We start from the raw sequence: 13,245 nt of genomic DNA, 5'->3' as shown, positions 1-13,245 counted from the left end.
CTCCCCCATCAGTAGAAACATCCTGTATGCATCCGCCTTGTCAAGCCCCCTCATAATCTTATACGTTTCCATAAGATCACCTCACATTCTTCTGAATTCCTACTCATAGGGGATCTCATAGAACTATAGAAGATCCTGACAGGACGGGACAGGGTAGATGCGGGTAGAATGTTCCTGATGTTGGGGAAGTGCAGAACCACGGGGCAGAGTCTCAGGATAAGGGGTAGGCCATTTGGACTGAGATGAGGAGAAACCTCTTCACTCAGGGAGTTGTTAACTTATGGAATTCCCTTCGACAGAGAGTTGTTGATGCCAGTTCATTGAATATATTCAAGATGGAGTTAGATATGGCCCTTATGGCTAAGGGGATCAAGGTGTATGCAGAGAAAGCAGGAAAGGGGTACTGAGGTAATGATCAGCCATGATCATATTGAATGGCCATGCAGGCTCGAATGGCCGAATGGCCTACTCCTGCAAATATTTTCTGTGTTTTTATGTCCCAGTACTGAACCCTGAGGAACATCACTGTATCCCTCCCATAGACTGACAAATATCAGCTGTCCCAGTACTGAACCCTGAGGAATATCACTGTATACCTCCCATAGACTGAAAAACAGCAGCTGTCCCAGTACTGAACCCTGGGGAACATCACTGTATACCTCCCATAGACTGAAAAACAGCAGCTGTCCCAGTACTGAACCCTGGGGAAAACTGTATACCTCCCATCGACTGAAAAACAGCAGCTGTCCCAGTACTGAACCTGCGGAACACTGTATACCTCCCATAGATGTTAATACGGATTCTTTTTCCCTCAATCTGTTTCAGAGAATACACTGACACACGAACACCTTGCTGCCTTTTCTGTAAAAGACCTTTATTGAAGATTCTCCGGCCGGGACTTGTCAAGACAAAGGAACACTCTCAATCAGAGCTTGAGGACAAGCCCCTATACAGCGCGAAAACACAGCAGTTAAACATTTTCAAAGCATAACACATTTGATTAGCACTTGGTCTATCCACTCCTATTCTTCCTCCCCCGACCCCCCCTCCCCCGAGTATGTCCAATGGCAGGCGAGGAGGACTCGTAATTAGGGCTCGCCCCGAGGTCAGCTTGTTTATAGCTTCATTAAATTCTCCTTCCTTATCAGTAAAACCTATTTCCTTCTATTCAGTAAAAACCATAATGCTACCCTCTCCTATCCGTGATTGCTTTTTGTTTCCCGTGACCCGTGTTTAACCTCAACTCTCAGTAACCCCTTTTTTTCTGTTGATTCAGCAATTGTACGCATCTTGACATTTCTTCAGCCTTTTTCCCATGATTCCCTATATCCATCCCTCTGCCACATTCACAATCCTTCTGTACACTTTCTCATTCCCCTCTTTTATCATTCCATGATAACCCTGGTGACTATTCCAGGAGTATCGCATTCAGCCGTTCGCACTCTCTTTCCTGGTCCACCTCGAGCCTCTTCGCAAGGACTTATCAATGTCTGTTTAGGTTCTCACATTGTATCCTGTCGGAATATTATTGAATTGATAACTCCTGGAGCCTTGGTACAAGGCCGAAGAGAGGCCTTTTACCTCCTTATGGGCCAGTGCAGGAACCAGCACTTTAACCCTTGTCCCGCTGGTACCCCTAATTTCTCTTACAATTCCCCCCTTTTGGCCCTTGGCTATACGCCAACCCGGCCATATTTTCCGATAACTATCTCTCTGTAGGCAAGTTTCAGATAGGTTCGTTCACCTGGGTGGGCATCTCCCAAGCTTCGGGACCTCCTGAAACCTTCCCACAGAGTTATATAAGGTAAGTCCTTCCTGTAGGACTGCTGAAATTTTCATCTCTTATGGCCTTAATCATAGTGCATCCTGACTTATCGTTTGGCCTGTTTAATTCGTGCACATGTAAATCCCATCATGACCATCAGAACCGGACCCTGTATTACTACAAGTACATGTGATATTATTCTTATCCATGGGGGAATTCGAATATTAAGTCCAATGTCCCACAGATTTGAGTACCAGGGCTGATCAGCCAGCATTGCGTTAGTGTCTCTCTGTAAGTTGTCTATTTCTTACAGCAGCCGGACATACTGTCGTCTTTTATTCTGGATTCCTTGCACCAAACGTAATTGTTCCTCATTTAGTTCCGGTATCTGTTTGCCTTGCGGTTCCCATACCGCCTGCTCGTACCCTTCTCGGAGGTTATCCGTGATTGTTCCGTGGATGATTTCCGTTGTCTCGGATATATGTGGTATCCATTTATGTATATTTTTCCCATGGGCCTGAAACAGAAGTTAGGGTTGGTGATGACACACGGGGTGACTCATCCCCTGGTCTTTATCGTCGGGTTGGCTGCTCCTGTGCTCCATTCCCTTGTGGAGCAGCGATTGTTTCGGAATCGTGTTTGAGATGAGTGATACTCAGCATGCATCCGTTTGTTTGGTGGAATCTGCAATCATCATTCGTCATTCGTGGCGTACCTCGAAATAACTTTTTAGCAGTCAATTATGTCATTGCCTTTGGTACTATTGTTAACTTTAATCACCCGTCTGGCAGGCTGATGGTAACCGAGTTTGGTTTCTCACTTCACCAATATTATCGATCTGATATAAGGGGTCTCCCTTTGTTACATCATTCTGTGGTATGGACAACATAAATCCGATCATATTCACCCGCCCAATAATACATCTGAATTTTGGCACCCATACGTCACTATTCCTCCGTACCTCGCATGTGTTATTCATTTTTCTTATCTAGTGTCCAATTGTTAAGTATGCTGTTCGGAATCCAATCTGGTATGTCTCCATTCTGGAGTTGCTCCAAGTTATGTTGTAGCTCACTTAATATCCAGGCCACATTCCCGGAGCAAACTATCTCAGCCTGTAATCGTTTACTTATATCATTCCCCATTACGTGGATCAATTTTATTGTCTTGGCATTTCGGCAAGGTATGGGCCACTTGTAACAGTTGTCCTTCCGCGCCATCTCCCCACCGCACATGTCGGGCTTGGTTATCCAAGTCCCTCACCACTGAACCACTCAAGACTACTCCATTAAGTTGTTAACCCGGTCGTATATTGCCTACAGGCCAATGGAATTCATCATCATAACCCCTGCTGCATAACCCGTGCCTAGTTTTTCCAGTATTCCCCTTTTTGTTCGACCTCGCCCTGTTTCATTTCTGACATAAAATCTCAGGGTAGTGGATTCCGGGCCTTCGAGGATTCGTTGTGTCAGGTTCTGGTACAGACTTATAGATTCATTCCCACAGAAGCTAGGAAGAATGATTCCATTAGGTTTAGGATAAGTAGTCGCTGACACACCCCAAATTATATCTTTTCTTTAGATTATTTTATTACTCGCCCCCCCTTTGGCTCCAGTCTTTATGGACGGGCATGTGGGTGGAGGGTGTGTGGTGGTACTATAAAGAGTTGTAGTTCCCAGAGTGCTTATTGGTGCAACGGTGGTGGATCTATTCCGGACTCGAATGTCCCAACAACACTGATCTGTACCCACATACGGGGAGGTCGGGCATGTTCTCCAACTGGTATCCCCAGGTTGAGGTCTCCCTGGGCAAAGACAGGCGTGCACCTTATATTACAGAAACTTGCTTTGTTCTGAATTTTATCCCACTGGCCAGTTTTCCGAAACATCCTGGGGTCCCACCCCTCATTGCTCCGTTCTGTTCCCACCCTTCTGTTTCTTGCTGCTGGATTTGGCTGCTTGTTTGCAGCTTCGTCCGCCCAGGCATGAGCTTCTAGAACTGAAATTCCATCCAGTTGGATTTCTGCGCCCTTCCCCTTTTAGTCCTATGAACTTGCTCCTGTCCTCGGAATCTACTGGCGCCCATGGCATCGGCTGCCTGCTACATTACAACCTTACTTAATACACTATACAAAGCTATGCGTTAAAATAAGTCCTTGGCTGCTGGGATGCATATTTCGGCAGTCAAATTAAACAAAGCTAGTTCATGTAGTTGTGTCTTTCCTGTGTGTGCTATATCTCTCATAGTCCACCTGTATTATCCAGTGCCTGCATGGGCCTTAAGGTTCACAGTATCCTGAGTCTCCAGAGTTGAAGTAGCCGCGGTGGCCCCATCTCGGTGAGTGTTTTATCTGCAAATTTTAAACATATAGCCTGGTCGTCACCAGGTGTTAGGTTCTGGTTGACTCATCTTTTATCCATGCATGTTGCGGTCACAGTGTGAATTCGGAGGTAAGGTTTGGTTGGGTTTGTGGACTACACTTACCCACCGTGGGTTACATTGGCTCGATTGCCAGAGGTGATGGTGCTATGGCTGCGCACTGCACTATCCGTCTGGTCCCATTTAAAAAAAAATCTCTTCCAGTTTATTTATCTTAGCTTTTAATTCTTGAATTTGTTTTATTTGAGTATCTTTCTTCTATTTATATCATCGAGCATTATTACATAGGCTAGCTCTGTTTTTGTTTTTATTATGACTATCGCACCATTTCTTCTGTTAGGTGAGTCTTTTTTTATCTATTAAGAAATCCAAATTAATAATGTCCAGTATAAAACAGCTGTCAATGGAAAGGGTTAACTCCTTTACAGGTTTCTAAGAAAGCCTGATGTAATTACGTGACTTCACGTAATCATCCGAAAAAAAAATTTCTTTTAAGTCTTTGTGTTTTCAAAACTTGCTTAGAATTTGGAATTCGTTAAAGAAGCAGAAATCATTAGTAAAGCCATCATAATAAAAGTCTTCTCATCACGGAAGACGGCATTTTAGAGTAAACTCCAATGTTTTCTTAACTTCCAATTGCCAAAGATTTTTTTTATTTATTTAAAACGAGACCACACATTTTTAATAGCTATTTTGTTTACTGAAATCCAATTTTCACACATGCTGTGTACATTCTAACATTTCGTTTTATTTTACGGTCCTGTTCACTGGGCAAATCTTGTATTTTATTTCTCTCTCGGCACAAAATCTAAACATCCGTGCCAGTTCCATTTTCTATAAGAATTTTAAAATTCAGTAAGATTCTCTAATTCCCAGTTTTTTTTCTGTGCTGAGTTCGCATAGCTTAGATCTTTTCTCCTCGTTATTTTCAAAACCCACTTGCTTGTTTAGACTGTTCGGGACTTTTCTTGATAAACATCGTCAATTTTTGAAATCTTTCAAACTGAAGTGAAACTTTCTCATAATATAAATCAGTATCACTGTAGAGTGTCTTTTACCTCTTCCAATTTTTTTTTCCTTTTCCTAATTAAACCAATATCTTTTTCACAGCAAACATCAACTAGTATTTAGTAAGTTATGTCATTTTCCATCACAAACACATTTTTTTCAGAACTTATTTAGTACGTTACATCTTTTTTATCAGATCTCCTTTCTTCAATTAGGTTTTGTATTTTACACGGAGGGCTTGTGACTCCATAATTTTTTAAATTTAAAATCATTTGTTAACTTTCAAAGTGGCGCCTTAATCTTTTTATTTTCTCCATAACTAGAATGGAGTCAGCAATTAGGCTTTGAGGGCTGCTTTTCGTTATCCCAAAATGCTCTAGTTTCAAAGTCGTTAAAATGTCTCTTCTAAACTGCTAAAGCTTTCTGTTTTTAACATTTTTCAAAAGTCCTTTTTAGACCTTCGCAGATAGCTCGCCCAGGAGTTTGACCTGATCCCTGAAGGTATTTCTAGATTGTTTCCAAACCTTTTAGTTTTATATCTCCATTTTTCTTCAAGAGATCAGATTTAATTTAACAATTTTTTTTTGAATCCACCTCAGTATTTTGTTGTGCCTTCTCTGAATATCCCAAAATCCCAATTCAAACTTTGTAATTTCAATCTTTATTTAAAACCTTTTTTTTGAGCTAGAAGCTTTTTTTAAAAAGGCATTCTTTATATCATTCCAAGTCAAAATTTATGTCTTTCAAACCAATGTGAACAATCATTGCATGTTTTCTTTTGACAACTAAGTGAGCGTGTCAAAGAAATTCTTTTTTTTCAACCAGCGGGACCTTGTATTTTTTATCTTTTACTCAACAACCCTATCCTTTGGGCATTTCCTAGCTCCGTAACTTATCATCCGAATAAATCCACACCTGCGTTTCTAACTTAAAATGTCTTAAAACTTCCCACATACAGGACAACACTACAAAGGGTTGAAAAAACATTCACTCTGTTTGGAGAAGTGGGTTGAGCTAAAATAAGCAACCACCTGCTCCACTCCTTCAAACAGGCTTTTTAAAAAAATCATGAAAACATAAAAATTCATTCCGTAGTCAAAAAATAACACAAGTACTCTCATTCAAAACACACATTCACAAAAGTCTCTCTTCATTCAACAAAGCTTATTAATTATTTTTTTTCTTTGGCCAGCACTATTTTTGGATCCATGATTACCCATTCCCACGTTGCCCCGTGGTAAAGAAATATTTTATCCTTACACAATTCCTTTTATCCTTACACAATTCCTCATGTCGCCCCGTGATTTAGTTCTACACAATTACTCGCTTTGCCCCGTGGTTTAGTTCTACACAATTTCCATTTTCTTCCGTGTTGCCCCATGGTTTTCCTATTCACGTCGCCGCGCGATTGTCTATTTCCCTATCCTCCGCGCCGCCACGTGATTCCTGTCGCCGCGCGATCGTCTATTTCCCAATCCCTCTGCGTCGCTGCGTGGTTCGCGTCGCCGCGCGATTTAAGTCCAATCAGTGCCTAGATGGACGAAGTGATATACAAAGTCAATGTCGTACCTGACTTGGACACTTATTTCCGAAGTTAAAAGGTATTCGCCAGATTGACCTGGATCTCGTTCAGACGCTACCTGAGAACCAGCGAGTGGCCAAACTTTCCTCAGACTTTTGGAACTGAAGGAAACTGAAGTGGTATTTTAAAGGGTACACACTCCAGTGGCCACTTTCCTCCCGTCTCGTCCAAGGCTAGTCTGTCTTTTAATTCGCAAGCTTCCGGCAGCCGTCCGTTGAGATCCCACTTCTGACACCAAATGTAAATACGGATTATTTTTCCCTCAATCTGTTTCAGCGAATACACTGACACGCGAACACCTCTTGCCTTTTCTGTAAAATACCTTTATTGAAGATTCTCTGGCCGGGACTTGTCAAGACAAAGGGACACTCTCAATCAGAGCCTGTTTACCTTCCCCTGGACAAGCCCCTTTTCAGCGCGAAAAGCACAGGAGATATACATTTTTATTGGTCTATCCAATCTCTTTCTGCCTCCCCCCCCGAGTACGTCCAATGGCAGGCAAGAAAGTCTCCCAATTAGGGCTGGTGCCAGGTAGGTTAGTTATCGCTTTGCTACACTGTCTTCCCTCATCAGTAAAGAACCCAATTAGTTTCCCTTCCTCCTTATCAGTAGAAGCTATTACTTTTCCCTTCCTATCTAGAATTGCTTTCTTTCGTTGTGCTGCCTTGGGCTTTCTCATGACCCGTGTCTAAACTCAACTTCAGCTCTTCATAACCCCTTTTCTTTCTGTTGATTCTGCATATTGATCATTTCTTTAGCTATTTTCCCATGATTCCCGATCTCCATCCTTTTGCCACCTTCTCCAGCCATCTACCACTTTCGCAACCCTTTTACAAATTCTCATTCCCCCCTTTTATCATTCCATGATAACCCTGGTGCTTATTCCAGGAGTATTGCGTTTAGCCGTGCGCATTCTCTTTCCTGATCCTCCTTGTTGTCTGTGTGTCTGCCTCGAGCCTCTTCGCAAGGTGTTATCAATGTCTGTTTCAATTCTCACATCGTATCCTGTCGGCATATTATAGAATTGATAACTTCTGGAGCCTTGATACAAGACCGAAGAGAAGCCTTTTACCTCCTTATGGGCAGTGCAGGAACCAGCACTTTATCCCTTGTCCCACTGGTACCCCTAATGCCAAATTTTTCTCTTGCATTTCCTCCCTTTTGGCCCTTGGCGATACGCCAAGCTGGCCATATTTCCCAATAACTATCTCTCTGTAAGCAAGTTCCAGATAGGTTCGTTCACCTGGGTGGCCATCTCCCAAGCTTTGGGACCACCTGAAACCTTCCCACAGAGCTATATAAAGTAAGTCCATCCTGTAGGACTGCTTAAATTTTCATCCCTTATGGCCTTAATCATAGTGCGTGCCCTGACTTATCGTTTGGCCTGTTTAATTCGTGCAGATGTTAATCCCATCATGACCATCAGAACCAGACCCTGTATTACTACAAGTACATGTGATATTATTCTTATACATGGGGGAATTTGAATATTAAGTCCAATGTCCCTCAGCTTTGAGTACCAGGGCTGATCAGCCAGCATTGCGTTAGCGTCTCTCTGTAAGTTGTCTATTTCTTCCATCAGCCGGACATACTGTCGTCTTTTGATTCTGGATTCCTTGCACCAAACGTAATTGTTCCTCATTTAGTTCCAGTATTTGTTTGCCTTGCGGTTCCCATACCATCTCTTCATACCCCTCTCGGAGGGTATCCAAGATTGTTCTGTCGATGATTTCCGTTGTCCCGGGATGTATATGTTATCTGTCGATGTCTATTTCTCCCTTGGGTCTGAAGCAGAAGTTAGGAGTAATGAGGACACAGGGGGTGACTCCTCCACTGGTCTTAATGGTTAAGTTGGCTGCCCCCGTGCTCATGCATCACTCTCCATTCCCTTGCGGGGCAGCGATGGTCTCAAGATCGTGTTCGAGAGGAGTGATACTCAGCATGCATCCATTTGTTTGGTGGAATCTGCATTCATCATTCGTCATTCATGATGTACCTCGACATAAAACCATTGGTTAATTTTATAGCAGTCAGTTATGTCAATGCCTTTGGTACTATTGTTAATTTTAACCACCCGTCTGGCAGGCTGATGGTAACATAACCGAGTTTGGTTTCTCACTTCACCAATATTATCAATCTGATATAAGGGGTCTCCCTTTGTTACAGCATACTGTTGTATGGACAACACAAATCCGATCATATTCACGGCCCATTAATACATCTGAATTTCGGCACACATGCGTGACTATTCCTTCGTACCTCGCATTTGTTATTCATTTTTTTTTTATCTCGAGTCCAATTGTTAAGTATGCTGTTCGGAATCCAATCTGGTGTGTCTCCACTCTGAAGTTGCTCCTAATTATGTTGTACCTCACTTAATAGCCAGGACCCATACCCGGAGCAAACTATCTCAGCCTGTAATAGTTTACTTATATGTTTCCCCATTGCGTGGCTCAATTTTATTGTCTAGGCATTTTGGCAATGTATGGGCCACTTGTAACAGTTCCCCTTCCACGCCATCTCCCCACCGCACATGTAGGGCTTGGTTATCCAAGTCCCTCCCCTGTAAACCACTCAAAACTACGCCATTAATTTGTTAACCCGGTCGTATATTGCATACAGGCCTATGGAATTCATCATCATAACCCCTGCCGCATAACCAATGTGTAGTGTTTCCAGTATTCCTCTTTTATTTTTTGACCTCGCCCTGTTCCATTTCTGACATTAAATCACAGGGTAGTGGGTTCCGGGCCTTCGAGGATCCGTTGTGTCAGGTTCTGGTATAGACTTATAGTTTCATTCCCACAGAAGCTAGGAAAAATGATATCCATTAGGTTTAGGATGAGTATTCGCTGACGCACCCCAAATTATATTCTTCCTTTAGAATCTTTTATTACTACCCCCCCTCCATTTGCTCCGTTCTCTTCCCACCCTTCTGTTTCTTGTGGGGTGCATTTAGCTGCTTGTTTGCAGCTTCGTCCGCCCAGGCATGAGCTTCTAGAACTGAAATTCAATCCATTTGGATTTCTGCGCCCTTCCCCTTTTGGTCCTATGAACTTGCTCCTGGCCTCGGAATCTACTGGCGCCCATGGCATCGGCAGCCTGCTGCATGAGAACCTTACTTAATACACTATACATAGCCATGCGTTAATATAAGTTCTGTCCTTGCTCCAGTCCTTGGCTGCTGGGATGCATATTTCGACAGTCAAATTAAACAAAGCTAGTTCATGTAGTTGTGTCTTTCCTGCGTGTGCTATATCTCTCGTAGTCCATCTGTATTATCAGTGCTTGCGTGGGCCTTAAGGTTCCCAGTATCCTGAGTCTCCAGAGTCGAAGTAGCCGCGGTGGCCCCATCTCGGTGAGTGTTTTATCTGCAAATTTTAAACATATAGCCTGGTCGTCACCAGGTGTTAGGTTCTGGTCTACTCATCTTTTATCCATGCATTTTGCGGTCACTCTGTGAAATCGGAGGTAAGGTTAGGTTGGGTTTGTAGACTACACTTACCCACCGTGGGTTACATTGGCTCTATTGCCAGAGGTGATGGTGCTATGGCTGCGCACTGCACTATCCGTCTGGTCCCATTTAAAAAAAAAAATCTCTTCCATCTTATTTATCTTAGCTTTTAACTCTTGAATTTGTTTTGTTTGAACATCTTTCTTTTATTACATAGGCTAGTATTATTACATAGGCTAGTTCTGGTTTTGTTTTTATTCTGACTATCCTACCATTTCCTCTGTTAGGTGAGTCTTTTTTATTCTATTAAGAAATCCAAATTAATAATGTCCAGTATAAAACAGCTGTCAATGGAAAGGGTTAACTCCTTTACAGGTTTGTAAGAAGAGCTGATGTCATTACGTGACTTCGCGTAATCATGCGGAAATTTTGTTTTTTTAAAGTCTTTGTGCCTTGAAAACTTGCTTAGAAATTCGGAATCGGTTAAAACAGCAGAAATCATTAGTAAAGCCGTCATAATAAAATTCTTCTCATCAGGAAAGGCGACATTTTCGAGTAAACTCCAATGTTTTCTTCTAATTGCCAAAGATTTTTTTTATTGATTTAAAACGAGACCACACATTTTTAATAGCGATTGTGTTTACTGAAATCCAATTTTCACACACGCTGTGTACATTCTAACATTTCGTTTTATTTTACGGTCCCGTTCACTGGGCAAATCTTGGGGGTTTTCATCTCTCTCAGCACAAAATCTAAACATCTGTGCCAGTTCCATTTTCTATAAGAATTTAAAAATTCAGTAAGATTCTCTAATTCCCAGTTTTTTTTCTGTGCTGTGTTCGCATAGCTTAGATCTTTTCTCCTCATTATTTTCAAAACCCTCCTGCTTGTCTAGAATGTTCAGGACTTTACTTGATAAACAACGTCCATTTTGGAAATCTTTCAAACTGCAGGGAAGCTTTCTCATAATTTAAAATCATTATCAATGGAGTTTGTCTTTTACTACTTCAAATTCTTTTTTTTTTCCAATTAAACCAATATCTTTTTCACAGCCGATATCAACTCGTATGTCTTTCCATCGCAACATAGGCTTTGAGGACTGCTTTTCATTATCTCAAAATCTCCAGTTTAAAAGTCGTTAAAATGTCTCTTCTAAACTGCTAAAGCTTACTGTTTTTAACATTTTTCAAAAGTCCTTTTTAGACCTTCGCAGATAGCTCGCCACTCGCCCAGGAGTTTGACCTGATCCCTGAAGGTATTTCTAAATTGTTTCCAAACATATTAATTTTATATCTCCTTTTTTCTTGAATAGCTCAGATTTAATTTAACATTTTTTTTTCAATCCACCTCAATATTTTGTTGTGCCTTCTCTTAATATCTCAAAATCCCAACTCAAATTTTGTAATTTCAATATTTATTTAAAACTTTATTTTTGAGCTGGAAGCTTTTTTTTTAAAGTCATTCTTTATCTCATTCCTAGACTAAATTTATGTCTTTCAACCCAATGTAATCAATCATTGCATGTTTTCTTTCAACAAGTAAGTGAGCATGTCAAATAAATTATTTTTTTCAACCACCAGGACCATGTATTTTTTAACTTTTTCTCAACAAACCTATCCTTTGTGCAATTCCGAGCTCCGTAACTTATCATCCAAATATATCCACACCTGTGTTCCCAACTTAAAATGTCTCAAAACTTCCCACATACAGGACAACACTACAAAGGGTTAAAAAAAACTTTCACTCTGTTTCGAGAAGTGGGAAGATCCTAAATTAATTAGCAGCTGCACTACTTTACCAAACAGGCTTTTAAAAAACATGAAAAGATAAAATTTCATTCAGCAGTCAAAAAATCACACAAGGATTCTCACTCAACGACAAACATTCACAAAAGTCTCTCTTCATTCAACAAAGCTTATTAATTTATTTTTTTCTTTAGCCGGCTCTATTTTTGGGTCCATGATTGCCCATTCCTGCGTTGCCCTGCAGTAAAGAACTATGTTATCCTTACACAATTCCTTTTATCCTGACACAATTCCTCGCATCGCCGCACGATTTAGTTTGACACAATTCCTCGCGTCGCCCCGCGATTTAGTTTTACACAATTACTCGCGTCGCCCCCTGGTAAAAAGGTAGTATACCTTATCCAGAGCCTAGGCGGGCCAAGTGATATACAAGGTCGACGTCGTACCTGACTTGGACACTTATTTTCTAAGTTTAAAAGGTATTCGACAGATTGACCTGGATCTCATTCAGACGCTACCTGAGAAACAGCGAGTGGCCAAACGTTCCTCAAACTTTTGGACGAGAGAAAACCGAAGTGGTATTTAATGAATACTCACTCCACTGGCCATTTTCCTCCCGTCTCATCCAAGGCTAGTTCGGTTCTTAATTCACAAGCTTCCGGCAGTCGTCCGTTGGGATCCCACTTCTGACACCAATTGTTGCTCCGGATTCTTTTACCTCAATCTGTTTTAGCGAATGCACTGATTCGAACACTTTAAAGTTTCGTTCAGACTGACGTTATTCAGACTTCATCGATGAAGGGTCTTGCTCTGATAAAGGGGCACCGATTTAATGAGTCTGTCGAATCCATCAGAGCAAGCAAAAATCATTACAAATTCAATACATTAATAAAGTTCGTGAATGGTACCACCCCATTTTATTTGTCCTATCACATCAGCTACCGTGGCATAGAGACAAGCTAAATTAGTTATTTACACAGTTAATTAAGCAATGCCCCTAATCATGAGAGAAGATTAAGTCATCTCCAGCTTATCTTTGTTTTGCAGTCAAGGAAGACACAGTTCTGCTTCTCTGGGTATTCCCACATTTTAGCTCCTACATCTGTTGCTACATTCCCATGATCAGATGGTTCCTCAAGGTTGTTTAACAAAGACAAGTCACTCATTGTTTTCCCCGACACTGAGATCTAAAGAGTCAGAAATAACATGAGCGGCCATTTTAGAAAGAGTTAATACATTTGAAATTAGTACGGATAATACATATAAAGTTGGTAGCTACAGTGATACAGGTTCTCATGATCTCACTGGGCCC

Source organism: Pristiophorus japonicus, unplaced genomic scaffold, assembly GCF_044704955.1.
Source record: "Pristiophorus japonicus isolate sPriJap1 unplaced genomic scaffold, sPriJap1.hap1 HAP1_SCAFFOLD_210, whole genome shotgun sequence".
In the NCBI taxonomy this organism is placed as follows: Eukaryota; Metazoa; Chordata; class Chondrichthyes; family Pristiophoridae; genus Pristiophorus; species Pristiophorus japonicus.
The sequence above is the reverse complement of the archived record's forward strand: the minus strand, read 5'-3'. Positions refer to the sequence as shown.